This window comes from Phasianus colchicus, chromosome 23, assembly GCF_987193195.1.
Source record: "Phasianus colchicus chromosome 23, bPhaCol1.hap1.1, whole genome shotgun sequence".
Lineage (NCBI taxonomy): Eukaryota > Metazoa > Chordata > Aves > Galliformes > Phasianidae > Phasianus > Phasianus colchicus.
Window position 1 is genome coordinate 3771391 of NC_143458.1, and position 13586 is coordinate 3784976.

The 13586-nt window shown below is 41.9% G+C and overlaps 1 long non-coding RNA gene across 1 annotated transcript; it reads left to right on the forward strand.

The window, feature by feature from the left end:
* Nucleotides 1-3641: 3641 nt before the first annotated feature.
* LOC149915188 (uncharacterized) lies at nucleotides 3642-13377 on the forward strand. The gene is made up of 3 exons (XR_016459608.1): nucleotides 3642-3689; nucleotides 9014-9071; nucleotides 12412-13377. It is a non-coding gene; the product is annotated as an uncharacterized LOC149915188 (long non-coding RNA).
* Nucleotides 13378-13586: the final 209 nt, after the last annotated feature.

A 13586-nucleotide genomic window follows, 5' to 3' on the forward strand; every position in this document is an offset into this window, starting at 1 on the left:
AGGAAAATTGTTTACTTTCTCTTTGGGAGAAACTCTGTAATGTTCAAGTTCAGGCATGGTGACCAGCAGCCGTCCCTTTGGCAGCCACACCAAGGCATAGTTCCAGTTACTCAGCTGTATTTCGATTTAATGGGACCAAACGACCAAGCTGCACTGGCCAAACACGTGGCTGCAAGAAAAAATGGTCTGAAAGTAACTGATCTATAGTTCTGCACAACTCCTGGACAGGACAATCAATTCTACGCATTCCTCATCTTCCAAAAGGTCACTAGTCATGTTACTAATGCGCTACAAATACGGGCTACAGATTTCCTTTGAAATTGCTGGCTGGTCTAGTTTTTCATCTTCCCGCAAAGCAAAGCTGTTTTCTGGCTGCAAGGGCTTGTGAAATGAAAGGAGAATCACTCCTATAGTGTTTTTCTCCAGAATGGTGTTTGCATGCATGCACCACCAGTGGCGATGACCTCAGTAGTACCAAAAGACCCACAGCAGCCTGGATGGACTGGTATACACACAGATGGCTTTTTGTCAAGGATCAGTTTGGCCCAGACTATCAATCATAAGTTGAGAACTGAGTATCTTGATAAAAACACAAGGCTTTAATTTGATATCTTAGTCCTACACGGGAAGATATCTTGTTCCCAACTGAGCAACATTATCACTGCTTGTCTTCCTTCTGCCCATCTCTCCCTCTGGTCTCCATTGAACTAGCAAGGCAACCAGCAGAAGGTTTGCAGTTCTGACTTTGATGACAGTCAAAATGAAGCATGGCTTGCCATAGGGGAACATGAACTCCCATGCCACCACATACTCAATAATCTCACTACAGCACATAGGAAATCAAACTCCTCAGGAGGTAAATCAAATATCGTCTAATTTCTCCTTTCAATTGTTTGAAATTCAGCATTTGGTTTGCAACATTTCCATGTTCTTTGTAAGGTGCCTTGCTGAATTTCCTTCAGATCTTTTCTTCTCCTACAGATCTGCAAAGAGGTTGCACGATTTTTTCCATATGAATATTTTTGTCACAAGAAATTCATTGAAGGTTGTTCGGGAAAACAGTAAAAAAGTGTAAAGTAATGAGGAAATAGAACAAAAAAATGAGAATAATTCTCCTTCCCTTCCCTCACTTTTTGAACAATCTCATCACCGTTCAATTTTGGAAAACCTAATGAAGTTGCAAAGACAAAGAGGTTCAGATCTTTTTTCTCCAGATTCCTCCCCTGTGTTGCAGACCATCTGTAGCTACAATGAAAGACATTTTCCACTCAGTTAATCCAGAGACTAAACCTTCCAAAACTCTCTACATGTTTTGTGTTAAGAATACATTGTGAGATCCTGTTATCAGTGCAGCTTGAGATACTGCAGCGACATAAAATCTTGCAGATAATACAAGCTGAGCTGCGTTCAGAAAGCACCTGATAAAAACAGCAGAAATTCAGAAAATCCACTTTTTTTAACCAGATGACCTCCTTGTCCCTTCCTAAATCTGTGTGTAGTCCTTGACTTTTTATAAGCAGTTCGGCTTTACGCTCTATCCAAAGCCCTTGAAATTATTTGAAAGATTCCTACTGACCTCAACAAGCCTAACATCAATCCCAGAGACTACAAAGGAGCGTTGCATCCTTAAAATAAAAAGAGGAAGATTTGTGCCAAAAATGTTTCTTTTTTCGTAGGTACATCTGCCACTTGTCCCTTGATATTTCAGCAGTGCTCTGGAAACTGGCTGCAGCATTTGACTGCAAATCCCTATCTGGTCCTCGCTGGTAAACTCATATTTAATCAGTATCTGATTCTGCTGTAGTAAAACCAGTGGCAGATTTGCCAGGGAGGTAAATGGGGGGAGGATCAAACCCTTAATGAATGCCATTTGTTACGTCTTTCAGCATAGCGATGCAGCGTCTGCCATTCCAAATAAATGGCTGCTCATTTTATAGCAAAACATACAAACAAATGAGTTTTAGTGCACAATAATCACAAGGAAAGGCAGATTATAAATTCTAGCAGTGAAACGCGACCACGATAAAAGCCACAAATGCTACCAAAATGGGCCGGGGCAGTTTAAGTCAGATTCAGTAGAACACGTACAGGATGATACACATTTGGGGTTGCATTGAGGTGGGCTTTAGCTGCATGGATCACACCAGGTGGGAGTTCTGGCTCTTCACTCACTCCCAGGGCACCTTCCTGATGGGCACTACATTGCATTCAAGCTTCCTCACTCCCAGCTCCCTCTCTTTGCTGCCAGGAGCGGAGTTACTCCTTCACATTACGCACAAATTGGGCTTGATAGTTACCTAATTTATTATAATTTTTTAAAGTGCACTGGTTTGTTTATATAAGTAGGCTCAGAACTCAAGAAAGCAGGCTTATTGATCAAACCCAACCTATTTTCTTGGTCCATCCACTGCTAACGTGCCATGCCACAGCTGCAACACAAATGCTGCTCCATCAATACCCCTCATTTGCTCCAGCAACGACAAGATGCACGTTTGGTATTTGAAGCCTGTTCAGCCATTGATCTTATTAATAAAATTGTCAATGGGAATAGACGGGTGAATTATTATCAATTGCAGAGACAGCTTTTTGTGGAAACTTGGGTGTGCTTTCAGGGCTGAAAGCAGCAACCCACTTTCCATGGGCATGGAGCAGCCAGCCAGCAAGAGCTGCTTTTGTTGCAACTCGGCATAATCAGATGAAGACTCTGGAAGTGAAATACAGTAGGAACAAAATAGCTGAAGGTGCCTATACCCACTCCTGGGTGCCTAACCCAGCGCACACGAGCACTCCAGAAGGTTTTTGTTTAAAATACAAAAAATACAAAAATAAAAATAAAAAAATCCCCAACTTCTTAATGAAGAAAAAGCCTTTAACAGGTGCAGATACACATACACCAAAAGACTTCATGATTCCACTGCAGCTCCAGGACTGCAGTTCCCAATACTGAGGGCAATATTGGCGGTGTGTGGATGGTCGGGGTCTTAGGGGTCTTTTCCAACCTTAACAGTTCTACAACTCTAAGATTCAGGAGCCAAATTCAGATCTCCTGAAACGTTAGTGGCGCGTTAACTTTTAGCTCCTTATTCTATCTTTTTTGAAGGGAAAATACAAGGCTGTTGAATGGGAAATCCGTACAGCTTCACAGCCCCATCCAGGCCCCATAGCCATCCAGGCCTTCTTTAATATTTTTCTTTATTGAAAACCAGCACCCGTATTCTGAGGAATTGAAGTCAACATTCTATGTGACACTCTTTCTTCCAAAATAATATTGCAGAAATCCGATATTTATCAGAAGAGATTAATTGAATCCCAACAGTACTGTACATCAAATAAAGGAACAGGGCCCCTATTTATCTCTTAAAGTTCTGAAAATGAAAAACATCTAATCACTAGTTCCCTTTGATGAATGCCTCATTGTTCGCCTCTATGGAGAGGCATTTCATATGGCACTGGCAATACAGTGCTGTTGGGGAGGGGGAGGTTGAGAGATTGCTTTGAGAATTTAAGTATAATTACATTTATGTCCAACCAGAACGTATAAGTTTCCATGACACGGTATTTTTTTTTTTTTCCTTCCCCTTCTCAAGGAAAAAAGAAATTGTTCCTAAGGCGGAGCAAGCGGAAACCAATACAATTAAATACTTTGCTTTGCCTGCCAAGGACATTTGACTGCTACTGTGCTACATCAGGTATGTAATGAAAGGCAAATGACAACGAATCTTAATGTGGCGGGGAGCTTGGGTAACTGTAGTTTTATGTCAGGGATAGCTTGCTAGAGAAAAGCTGCATTGTATCTAGGATTAGCAGAACTGCAGGATTTCATTAATGACCGAACAGCTTCTTAGCAAAACAAAGATAGTTAGGGAGTAAAAAGAGAACATGACTAGAATGTGTACCACTAATTGGAAATGTATATTATCTTCATTTTGGTTGGGAGGAGGCGCAGGGGTGCTCTGCATTGTCATCTGGATAACGTCAGTCTGTAGAAAAGTTCTCCCCAAATTGGGATGCTGGATACGAGGCAGCAACAGTTGGAGATGCCCAGGTTTGAAGGAGACACATTTAACAGGAGGCACGCTGGAGTCAGGTAGGAAATGAGTTTCCCATCCTGCCAGCATTGGAGATTTCAATTCTCCACCTCCTCACCATCCCTCTCCTCTCAGGTCAGGATGATCTCAGTGGGTTTTGCACATAGATTGGATTTTTGCCCTCCAAAAAAAAAAAAAAAATTCCTCTTTTTCTTTTCTTTCTTTCTTTTTTTTTTTTTCTCCAAACTATAAATCACATTTGCAAAACGGAGCAGCAGAAAAGGAGACTTCCTCTCGGGCAGTTGCACTTTGTGTTTCCAGTCTTATCAGTGACACTTTCTCACAGGCAGCTTCAGTTCCACTCAGCTATCGTTTTCATTCGCAAAACAAACTTCACTGCAAAACTACAGCTCACATTCTACATGTGAACTCTATTAAATCCAGCAGGAATTGCTGCACAGAGCCTTGTGCTGCCTGCATTTTTCAGTCTTTAGCTCTGTCTGCTGCCACTGAACTGAGTTTTTCATCTTTTTTAAAAAAAATTATAGGAAGAATAGTATGTCCACAGTCATATCCAACAGCTTTATAAAGACAGCAAGAAAAAAAAAAATAGGGAGAATAATTTAAAAAAATCCTTAGTTTGAAAAAAAAAAAAAACCTACACCGTTAATGGGACAGATCCTTTGCAGTGATTGGGAGTGTGAAACTTACACCCCCCTCCAATGCTTTTCTACATGGCCAAAGTGGTGTAAAACAGCTCAAGTCAAATGACAATTAAGCTTATTACTTAAGACAGCTTTTTTTTTTTTTTTTGCCATTCTCCACCCCCCCTCCGTTTCCCCCCCCTTCCTTAAACTACTTGCCCTTGACCACTGGGCAGAAAGGGGGGGAGGAGGAGGAGGAGGAGGAGGAGGGACTCCTTAAGACAATTTTGAAACAGTCCAGTACTTTCCTGATCACTTCGCAAAGTTGAAATATGATTACAACCTTTTTGCATACAGAAAGAACCCATTTAAATGAAAAATTAGCTGCCTTAACAGGTCAAGCACATAGTTACATTAATGTTGTGTAGAACAATAAATCAACTTCGATCTCCAATTGAAAAAATGCTAATTTAGCTGGGTGATTCACTGATTGTACTTCCCGTGCACCCCAGCGATAGAAATCTTTTCTTTTTATTTAATGCTAGACAGTGATTTGACGGCCCTCCTAATGGTGCTCGCAGACTATCAGCATTTCAGTGGAATTCTGATCATGGTTTTAATATTCCATGCAGCTTTGCCCCCTCTGATTTCATGCTGAAACATTAACAAGAGCTGACACTGGAGATTAGAAGCAGACAGCTGGAATGCCAGGTCTTTGTTGCAGCATGGACATGAGCCAACATCGTTCAACCGCAGCCAAGAGGGACCTGGGAAAGTCTTCTTAAGAAGGGGAGGTAGAAAGGGGGAGACAAGGTAGTTTACTGAAGGGCATATACAAGTAGATAATTGCAGAGTCCTTTCATCTTTTAAAGCCAAATTCTAATCAATCCTGGTTTATTAAGGGGAAAGAGGGTCATTAAAGGTAAATTTTGCACTGGAAGAGGGGGGAAAAAGAAAAAAAAAAAAAAATCTCCATTTAAACTCAGCGAGCATAAAAGTTTGCATAGAAAGCAACTGCATGTCCACAGGCACCTCTAATTTGTCTGCCTAACAATCGTGATTATTTGCAGTGCTTCTATTTGAAAGTGCAGTGCCGGTCTCCTTTAAAAAAAAAAAGATTTAATCCACTTAGTTCCAGGTGAATAAATTGAGAAATAAAAATGGATTTATGTGCTGGTGCAGTGTGCGAACTGTAAATTCCCAGGCCAAAAGGAGGAGGTAGCATAGCAGAACATTCTTGCGTCTAATAAATTGTTTCCTGAGAACAGAAACCTAATAAAGATACATAATTTCATCCAAACCATGAAGCAACTCTTATTCTTCACACATTCTTTAGAGAGAAACGTAGGGAGAAGACGAGGGATGCTCTCCAGAGCAGATTTTTATTATTATTATTTTTTTTTTTCTTTTGAATAAGAACTTCTGAAGCGTGGAAGTTGGAGAGGGCAAGCAGAGCTGATGTTCAGGCAAACCCCAGTTTGCTGCAAGTTCTAATTAATAAGCATGGAAAGAAGTTTCAAAACAAGGCGGGACTGTAGGGGGGCTTCTGGGGGGAGAAGCTGGAAATCATAGACCTGGAAAAGCATGAGAGCCCAGCAGCAGGGCTCCAGCAAGTGGATTATCCACTCTTCACCAAATACATAACCTTAGTCAAGCCACTTGGTTTCTGCATCTCCCTTTTGAGCTTCCTCTCATAAGAGCATGAACTCACTTGTTTCCTGCAGCACACCTTGATGGCCTGGCATCTCCCAGCTTGAGCATGCAGTAATATTATTTCCCCCCAGCCCAGCACTTAATCTCTTGCTATAGTTATCAACTGCTCTGAAACTGAGTCAAATCACCTACCATGCACCGTGCTCCCCAAACACATTGGAGCTTACAGGGGCAGATGAATGAGTGTGAGATGCAGACGAGGAGCCCAGACCTTCAGCAACCAGAGATCTGCCACGTTGAGGCACAAACCTTCATGAACAGCTTTGTGCTCAGGGAGAGGGGCTCACCAGCACGGGGACCTTCACAGAGTGATTAATGTGAGCACTGCCCTTTTATTTACTTGTTTAGTAATTCCCACCTGCCCCCTCAGCGGACATTGTAGCTCCCTTCCTTTCCAACCTTAAAGGGATGCAGAATAAAGAAAACAAAGAGCAGGTATTTGCACTAATAGCAATCAAAAGATGATCTACAGACTCACAGCTTTAGTTCAGGGGGTTTGAATGGCAAGCCTTCTGCATAATATTTCCTCTATATATTACTTTCCACCAAAGGCATAGCATTACTTCCTGAAAATGATTTACAATTCCATTCTGCCTCCTTTGATTTCTGCACAAGCCTGGGACAACTCTACCAGTTTCACAGTGTCAGCCCAGATAGTAAAATCCCACCATCAATTACTCATTTTCATAACAGCTCCTGTTAGGTCCATAAAACAAATGTGGGTGTGCCTATCAGATGGGGAAACTAAGACACAGGGAGCCCCACCAGAAGGAAGGATCAGCAATGGCTACCATTTTGGCTGGTGTTCTGATGGCCTTCCAGTGCACATGATGCAGCAGCTCCAGTCTAAAGCTCTGAAACAGCAAAGCTCAGTGGATCTGAAGGCTCACACATGAGCTTAAATGAGGCCATGGGGGCAATGGGTCCCAGCTGAGGCTGAGTAAGGCCATTAACACCTGGGGGTGCTCTCACATCCCTGACCAATTGCAAAATGGAGCCTATTGGCCTACTGAACAGGTTCTTCTAACTGATCACCCGTCCTTTAAAATGATAATAAAAAATAAGTTTGCTTCATTTCCATTTTGGATTTGTTTGGCTTGGTAACAGGCTTTTGTGCTTATCTCTAGCAGATTAAATGGCCTTTTGGTATCTAGCATTTTCTTCTCATGAAACACCAGTGGAGTGCCAGCATGGAATAATCAAGTCATCTCTTTCTATTCTTTTTTCCTAAATAGACAGCTCTTTGAGTCTATCACTGTGAGATGCTTCCTTTGCACCTCGGACTACTTCTGAGGCTCTTTACAAGGACAATGTTCATATCAGAATTCCATGCAGTGCTGATTCCTGTCCTGGCTTTGCATGAGGGTGGAAATACCCTTCCTGGTGCTATGTGCTGCCTTAGAGGACAGTAGGGGACCTCCAGCCAAACCCCCATGTGACAGCCTGTTTTGAAGCATTATCCAGCATGACCTCTGCAACCTTCTCAAGTTCCTTTCCAGGATTTTGCACTCCTGATTCCCATGTAAGGTTGCATTCTACTGACTTCTCTGTGCTGTGGAGCAAGCTCATGGTCCCTGACCATGGACATATTAGAATGGGTGAAGTGCATTGTAGTCTGATGATATTTCTATGCTAGCAGATGCCTTTTAAACACCAGTGTGAGTCCTTACCACAGCTCTAGACCTTCCTGTTGTGGCAAATAATCTCCATTTCTTAGGACTGCATCTCTGTTGGATCTCACTTTCCCCTGGCATTTCCCTTTCCGCAGTCACACCCTGCCCCTTGTGGTGTGCTGTTAGGGAATCTTCTGAGAAAAGGTGCTATATAAATGCAAAACATTGTCATTGTTTGTCGTGGCACCCCCTGTTGTATCTGCTTTCCTTCTGCTAATTGATTAGCTGTTGTCTAGACTGGAGCTCATTACATGGAGTGCTGAGGCTCAGCATCATTTACTTTGCAGCTAAGTCAATCTGTGAAACAAGTGGTAGGCTCCGAATTGGATAAGGAACAGGTTCTTTAGATGTAAATGGCTTAGAAAGGGAAAATAAAAGCTGAACTAGGTAATGAACGGAAATGGAACGGCCATCCTCGAATCCACAAATACCATTGACCTTTCTCAGATTTACATCATTATCTAAAGTTCACCAGAGACCTTGCATGCTTGTTATCATTATCCCTCATTAGAAGTCACTCTAGGAACATTAGCAAGCTTCTGAAATGCTTGGCTAATTGCTCTAATAAGGCAATATCAATACTAAGTAATAGTTCCCATGATTAGATATAAGGCGGGGGCCCTTCAGGCTGTATTCTTGGGTTTTACATGATGTGTTTTGGGGCCTGAGGGGGAAAAGCAAAAGTCTACTTTCAGAGTAGAGCACTCACAGTGAATACAAAATGCTCTGATGTTGCAGATTGCAACTACATTTTATTGTTGGGGTTGTGCCATTCTGATCATCAGAGGATGTGAACGTTGCCTGGAAGATGACTTCACGGTTCTTCACCTAAAACTACTTTGGCATGTGTAAGCCACCCAAATTTAGAAAAGGGAAGGTTGGTGAGTTTCCAAGGGAAGCCATTTCTCCTACAATTGTACAAAATAAGTAAAACACATCCATTTATTTCTCCAAGCCAGCCCAGAGTAGCAGAGCTGAGTTGGACTCCAGCAGAACTTTCCATTTCATACCAGGTAAGCGCCTGACCCACAACAAGCCTGAGAAATTTTTATGAACTGTGTCTTTCAAAGATGGATTACATTACTGGGAACCAAAGGTGAACTACGTGCAAGCACATACATATCAACACATGTACACGAAACTGCTGCTGTCCCTGAAACCACTGAGCAGCCATGCTTGGAGCCTATGAAAAAGTAAAACCCAGGACTTGAAATGCAGCAGTCAGTGCTGGAAGAGCAGTGGAACCAGGGAGGTTTGCTCCTGTGTCCTGCTGCTGTGCTGGGTCCCATGTGGGACCACGCCGCTCTTCCCATCAGCTGTCAGCCCAGCTCCTTTCACATAAAATTTTTATGATGAATATTTCTGTATGCCTCACCTCTACTCTCTTTGCTATCTGTCCCTAATTTCCATTCATGCTTGTGGGGTGCTGCCAGGGGAGGGCACGGTCCTTCAGGAGATTCTGTCACCGTGAAGATGAACCATTCCTGTGCTAGCTGTCACTTACTGCCTTCTAAAATGGAAGGATGAAATGGGTCTCAGAAAGCCACGCAGCAGCACTGACTGCCTGCAGGCTCATCAGCTCTCGTTTGCTGATTTGCATTCAGCGCACAAACTTGTAATCACTTTAAATGGGGAAAAGGGGAAAAAATACGCATACAACCACCATCAATACATATTTAATGAGGTTCAATAGCTCTAAATTTACTCGGATCGATCTCAGCACAGAAAGGCTGACTGTTCAAACTTACAGGAACTCAAGTAAGACTGCATGAGGATGCACAAATGAAGTTTCTGTGGCCCAGGAAAGACCTGCAGGACACATGTTGGTGCTCCTAGAAGTACTCCCAACAAGGTGACGAGATGAAGTTCAGCTTTGCTCAGCAGCTTGAGCCCTTCCACCAATGTCCATAGGTAGCATTGAGCTGACTCCCATGCTCAGCTGCCAAGGAGGATGCTTCTCCACTCACAGTGGTACAATACCTTCATTTTTTCTCAGCAACAGTGACAACTTCTGCAATTAGTTCTGTGCTTTCCGAGACACAAGTCTACAGTACATATAAAATGGAAACAATAGGGCCCTCCCAAAATAGCCTGGATTTCATAACAAACTAAACAGTGAGCTATTGTCCAAGAGTGCTATTGTATAGGGCCATGGCAGAACATTTAACTCCAGTACTCAGTAGTGAGGGCCGTGACTGTTGCATTATAAAAAATGGTATGGCATCAGTTTTTACTTTGTGATGGTATTTACTTGGAGATAATAGGAAATAATTCCTCCAGCCATCCAGACAGCTTCAGTTGTTCAGCTCATCCAAGTTCAGGTTTCTATAGTGAAGAAGATAGATGTATACTTTTTCCTGTTCATTTTTATTTCTCAAATCTGTTTTGGCACTTTTAGAGGGGAAAAAAAAAAAGCCATAAATAAAGGGTATTAATATTGTTGAACCTGAAGGAAAAAAAAAAAAAAAGAAAAGAAGCTAGCTTAAATATATATATATCTTTTTCTATTTTTGCCAAGGGTGTTTTATTAATATTTATTTTTAGGCTTCTACAAGTTCTGTTAAAGTTCTTGAGATCAAGTGGCCATAAGCCAAATGAAGAATCAGTAATTCCCTCCCAGAAAACACATCAGCCTGGAGCTCAGCCTGCCAGTAGGCATTTAATGTGCACGTGGAGGAAGTGCATCACTTGGAAGGGAAGCCCACTGAAATGAAATGAGCTCTGAGGATGAAGTGCTGCTGAACATGATTTTATACAGAATGGATGGCCTCCATTGGCAGAAGACAGGAGCCTGGAACTGCAGCCAAAGACCAATGAAGTCCATCAAAAGGCTCACTTTGATGATTGTGGGATTAACCCCTATGTTTACGAGTTCCCAGAAGCAGAAGAACATAAACTTCCCTCCTCAATAATCCTAAATCTTGTTTGCAAGAACAAAACAATCTCCAAGACCTGTTTGTTCCTGGATCAACCCACGGTCCATGAACTGCATTTCTCTGCTACCGAGTGGGTTTGTGCAAGAACATTCTGGAAGTGAAATAGTTACCTAACTATTTAAACTATGGTGTGGGGGGAGAATCAAACTAGCATTTTTGTTCATCAATTCAGATTAAAAATTTAATTTCATGGTACAATGAACCCATACAGAGTTATATCTATTAAGGTCACCTATTTCATGTACTCCGGCTTACTTCAGGTATTGATGACTGCAAAACTCTTTGGAAGATAAGAACCACAGCTTCAGACTTCTCTCACTTTTAATGTAAAACACAATTTTTCTGACTTTCAGACACCTTGGACTTTATTTTTTGAGTAAGGGAAAAAAATACCCTGAACCCTCTCCCTCTCTTTCTTTCTCTCTCAGTTGCTGCCTGGAATTTTTAAATAACGGAGATCTGGCTTTAATTGAGGTTTTCATTGTTTGAGAAGGAGCTACAAGGATTTCTGAACTAAAATATTTGCATAGTTTCTCTCTCTCCCCACTCAATCCTGAGAGGTGCTGGATGTTTCACCGCACTGTCGTTTCTAGAGAACACAATTACCATCCTGTTGCTGCAATAGAAAAGATTTGAAGAAAGGTCTTCTGAATACATATTTAACATCTAAATGTTTTCCTTGCTGTCTTTGGGCCAAGTCCTTATTCGATTGTTACTCAAACAAAACTCCCATTCATGTCAAGGCAAGCCAGCCTTTCATTAGCTCAGGAATTTAGCAAATTTGTGGTTAGTGCATCCAGAAATTGGTAGCATTTAATTAATCAAATAAAATAATTTTTAAAAGGGATTTTCACCACCGAAACAAGGATGTGTGGCCATTTGGAAGCACTTCAGAATAAACTCAGTGTGCAGGCAAATCTTTTATTATTATTATTATTATTATTTTAGCTCTCAGGCCCTTGGGTACCAACAAACACATTGCCTTGGAGAAGTGCTGTTGCCCCAGTGACCCGTGACTTGTGGGGGAGGATTTCTGATAGAACCAGACTCACAGAGAGCCTTAAAGATCAGGTCCTAATAACATCCCAGCAGGAAAATCATAGAATCGTTAAGGTTGGAGAAGACCACAAAGTCCAGCCATCAATCCATCACCACCATGCAAAATGGAATCAAGCACAGGACAGTACAGTTCTGGGGGCAGGTACCACCATTTTCCATACCATCCATGCCATCTGTGGTTCTATGATTCTATGATTTTGCTATGACCTATTCATTCTGGATTTAATTTGGGGAGTCCCATACCAGGAGCTCAGCACATTTGCTCGACAAATCAATGCTGTCTGCTATTCTATTCCTCGTTCCCCTCCAGGTGTGAACTAATACATGCTTCAATTATTTTTTTCTGATCATTTTCCAGGGGCTGGAACTGAAATGACTATCTGTGATTCTCCACTTCCCGGACTTCACACCTCCCCTTCACAGCTTTTTTTAGAGCTAAGCATCACGTGTACCCTTCATAGTTGTTTCTTTTCTCATCCTCCACATACTCTCAAAGATAGCTGCTAACATTACAGAGATTACATCAAGCAATCTGTAGCTAACAATGGGTGAAGTTCATTGGGCCACCTGAATTTCAGACATTGAACTTTGCAGCATCACCCTGCCTCATTCAAGGCTGCTAGCTGCTCTTTTGCCAGAAGCACTGAATGTGAGGAACGCATGCTCACGCGCTTTGAAACCCATGGGAAAACAAAAAGAGGCACTAAGTTCCCATTTTTAACCATTACAAAATGATACTGCACAGAATAATCCAGACTGGACATCAGCTAGTACACAAGTGTTAGAGAGGGTCTTAGGAATGTTTCAGAACCTCTGTATACTCACAGCTGCAATTTCAAGTGATTGGCAGTTCAACTTTGGATGCTTGTAAGCGTGCCATAACAAAACCTGAGCATCCTGAAACTGTCCCATCTGGACTACATAATGCTATTCAAAATATAAAACCTATGGACACATCAAGACAGCCAGAAGTTCTTTAGAGGCTTAGAAGCAATGGGAACTGAGGAAACAACCAATTGGCAGGACAGGACTAATCCAGACAAGGTAATCCTCAGTTATCAGGCTCTGAAACATGGAAATTTCCATCCGTGGGACAGCAAGCATCTCTGCGCCGAGTTTGTCACACATCAGCAGTGGAACTGGAAAGCAAGAACAACCAAATTCAAAGCCCCCTTTGATCAGTGTCCCCATCCTGCAAATAGGCAGTAACAACTTGTATAACGAAAAAGAGCTCACTTGGTTTTGCACTGTTATTTGAGAAATAAATACATAAATAAATAAATACTTGCCTGTAGGAAAATAAATTTCGCTTCTACTGCTAGGAAAACAACAAATTTCTACATGGCCTTGCATCAAATTTAAAACATACCCTCATTTTGAAATGCTGGAACTGTGTGTGTGTGTGTGTGCGCATGTGCATTTGTGTCTTGTATTGTTTAGTTATGGTAGGAGAGAAAATACGAAGCAGACCTCAGCACGTTTTTGGAGCTGCTGGATCTGCATTTTCTCTTGTAAATCAGAAATGACTCCACT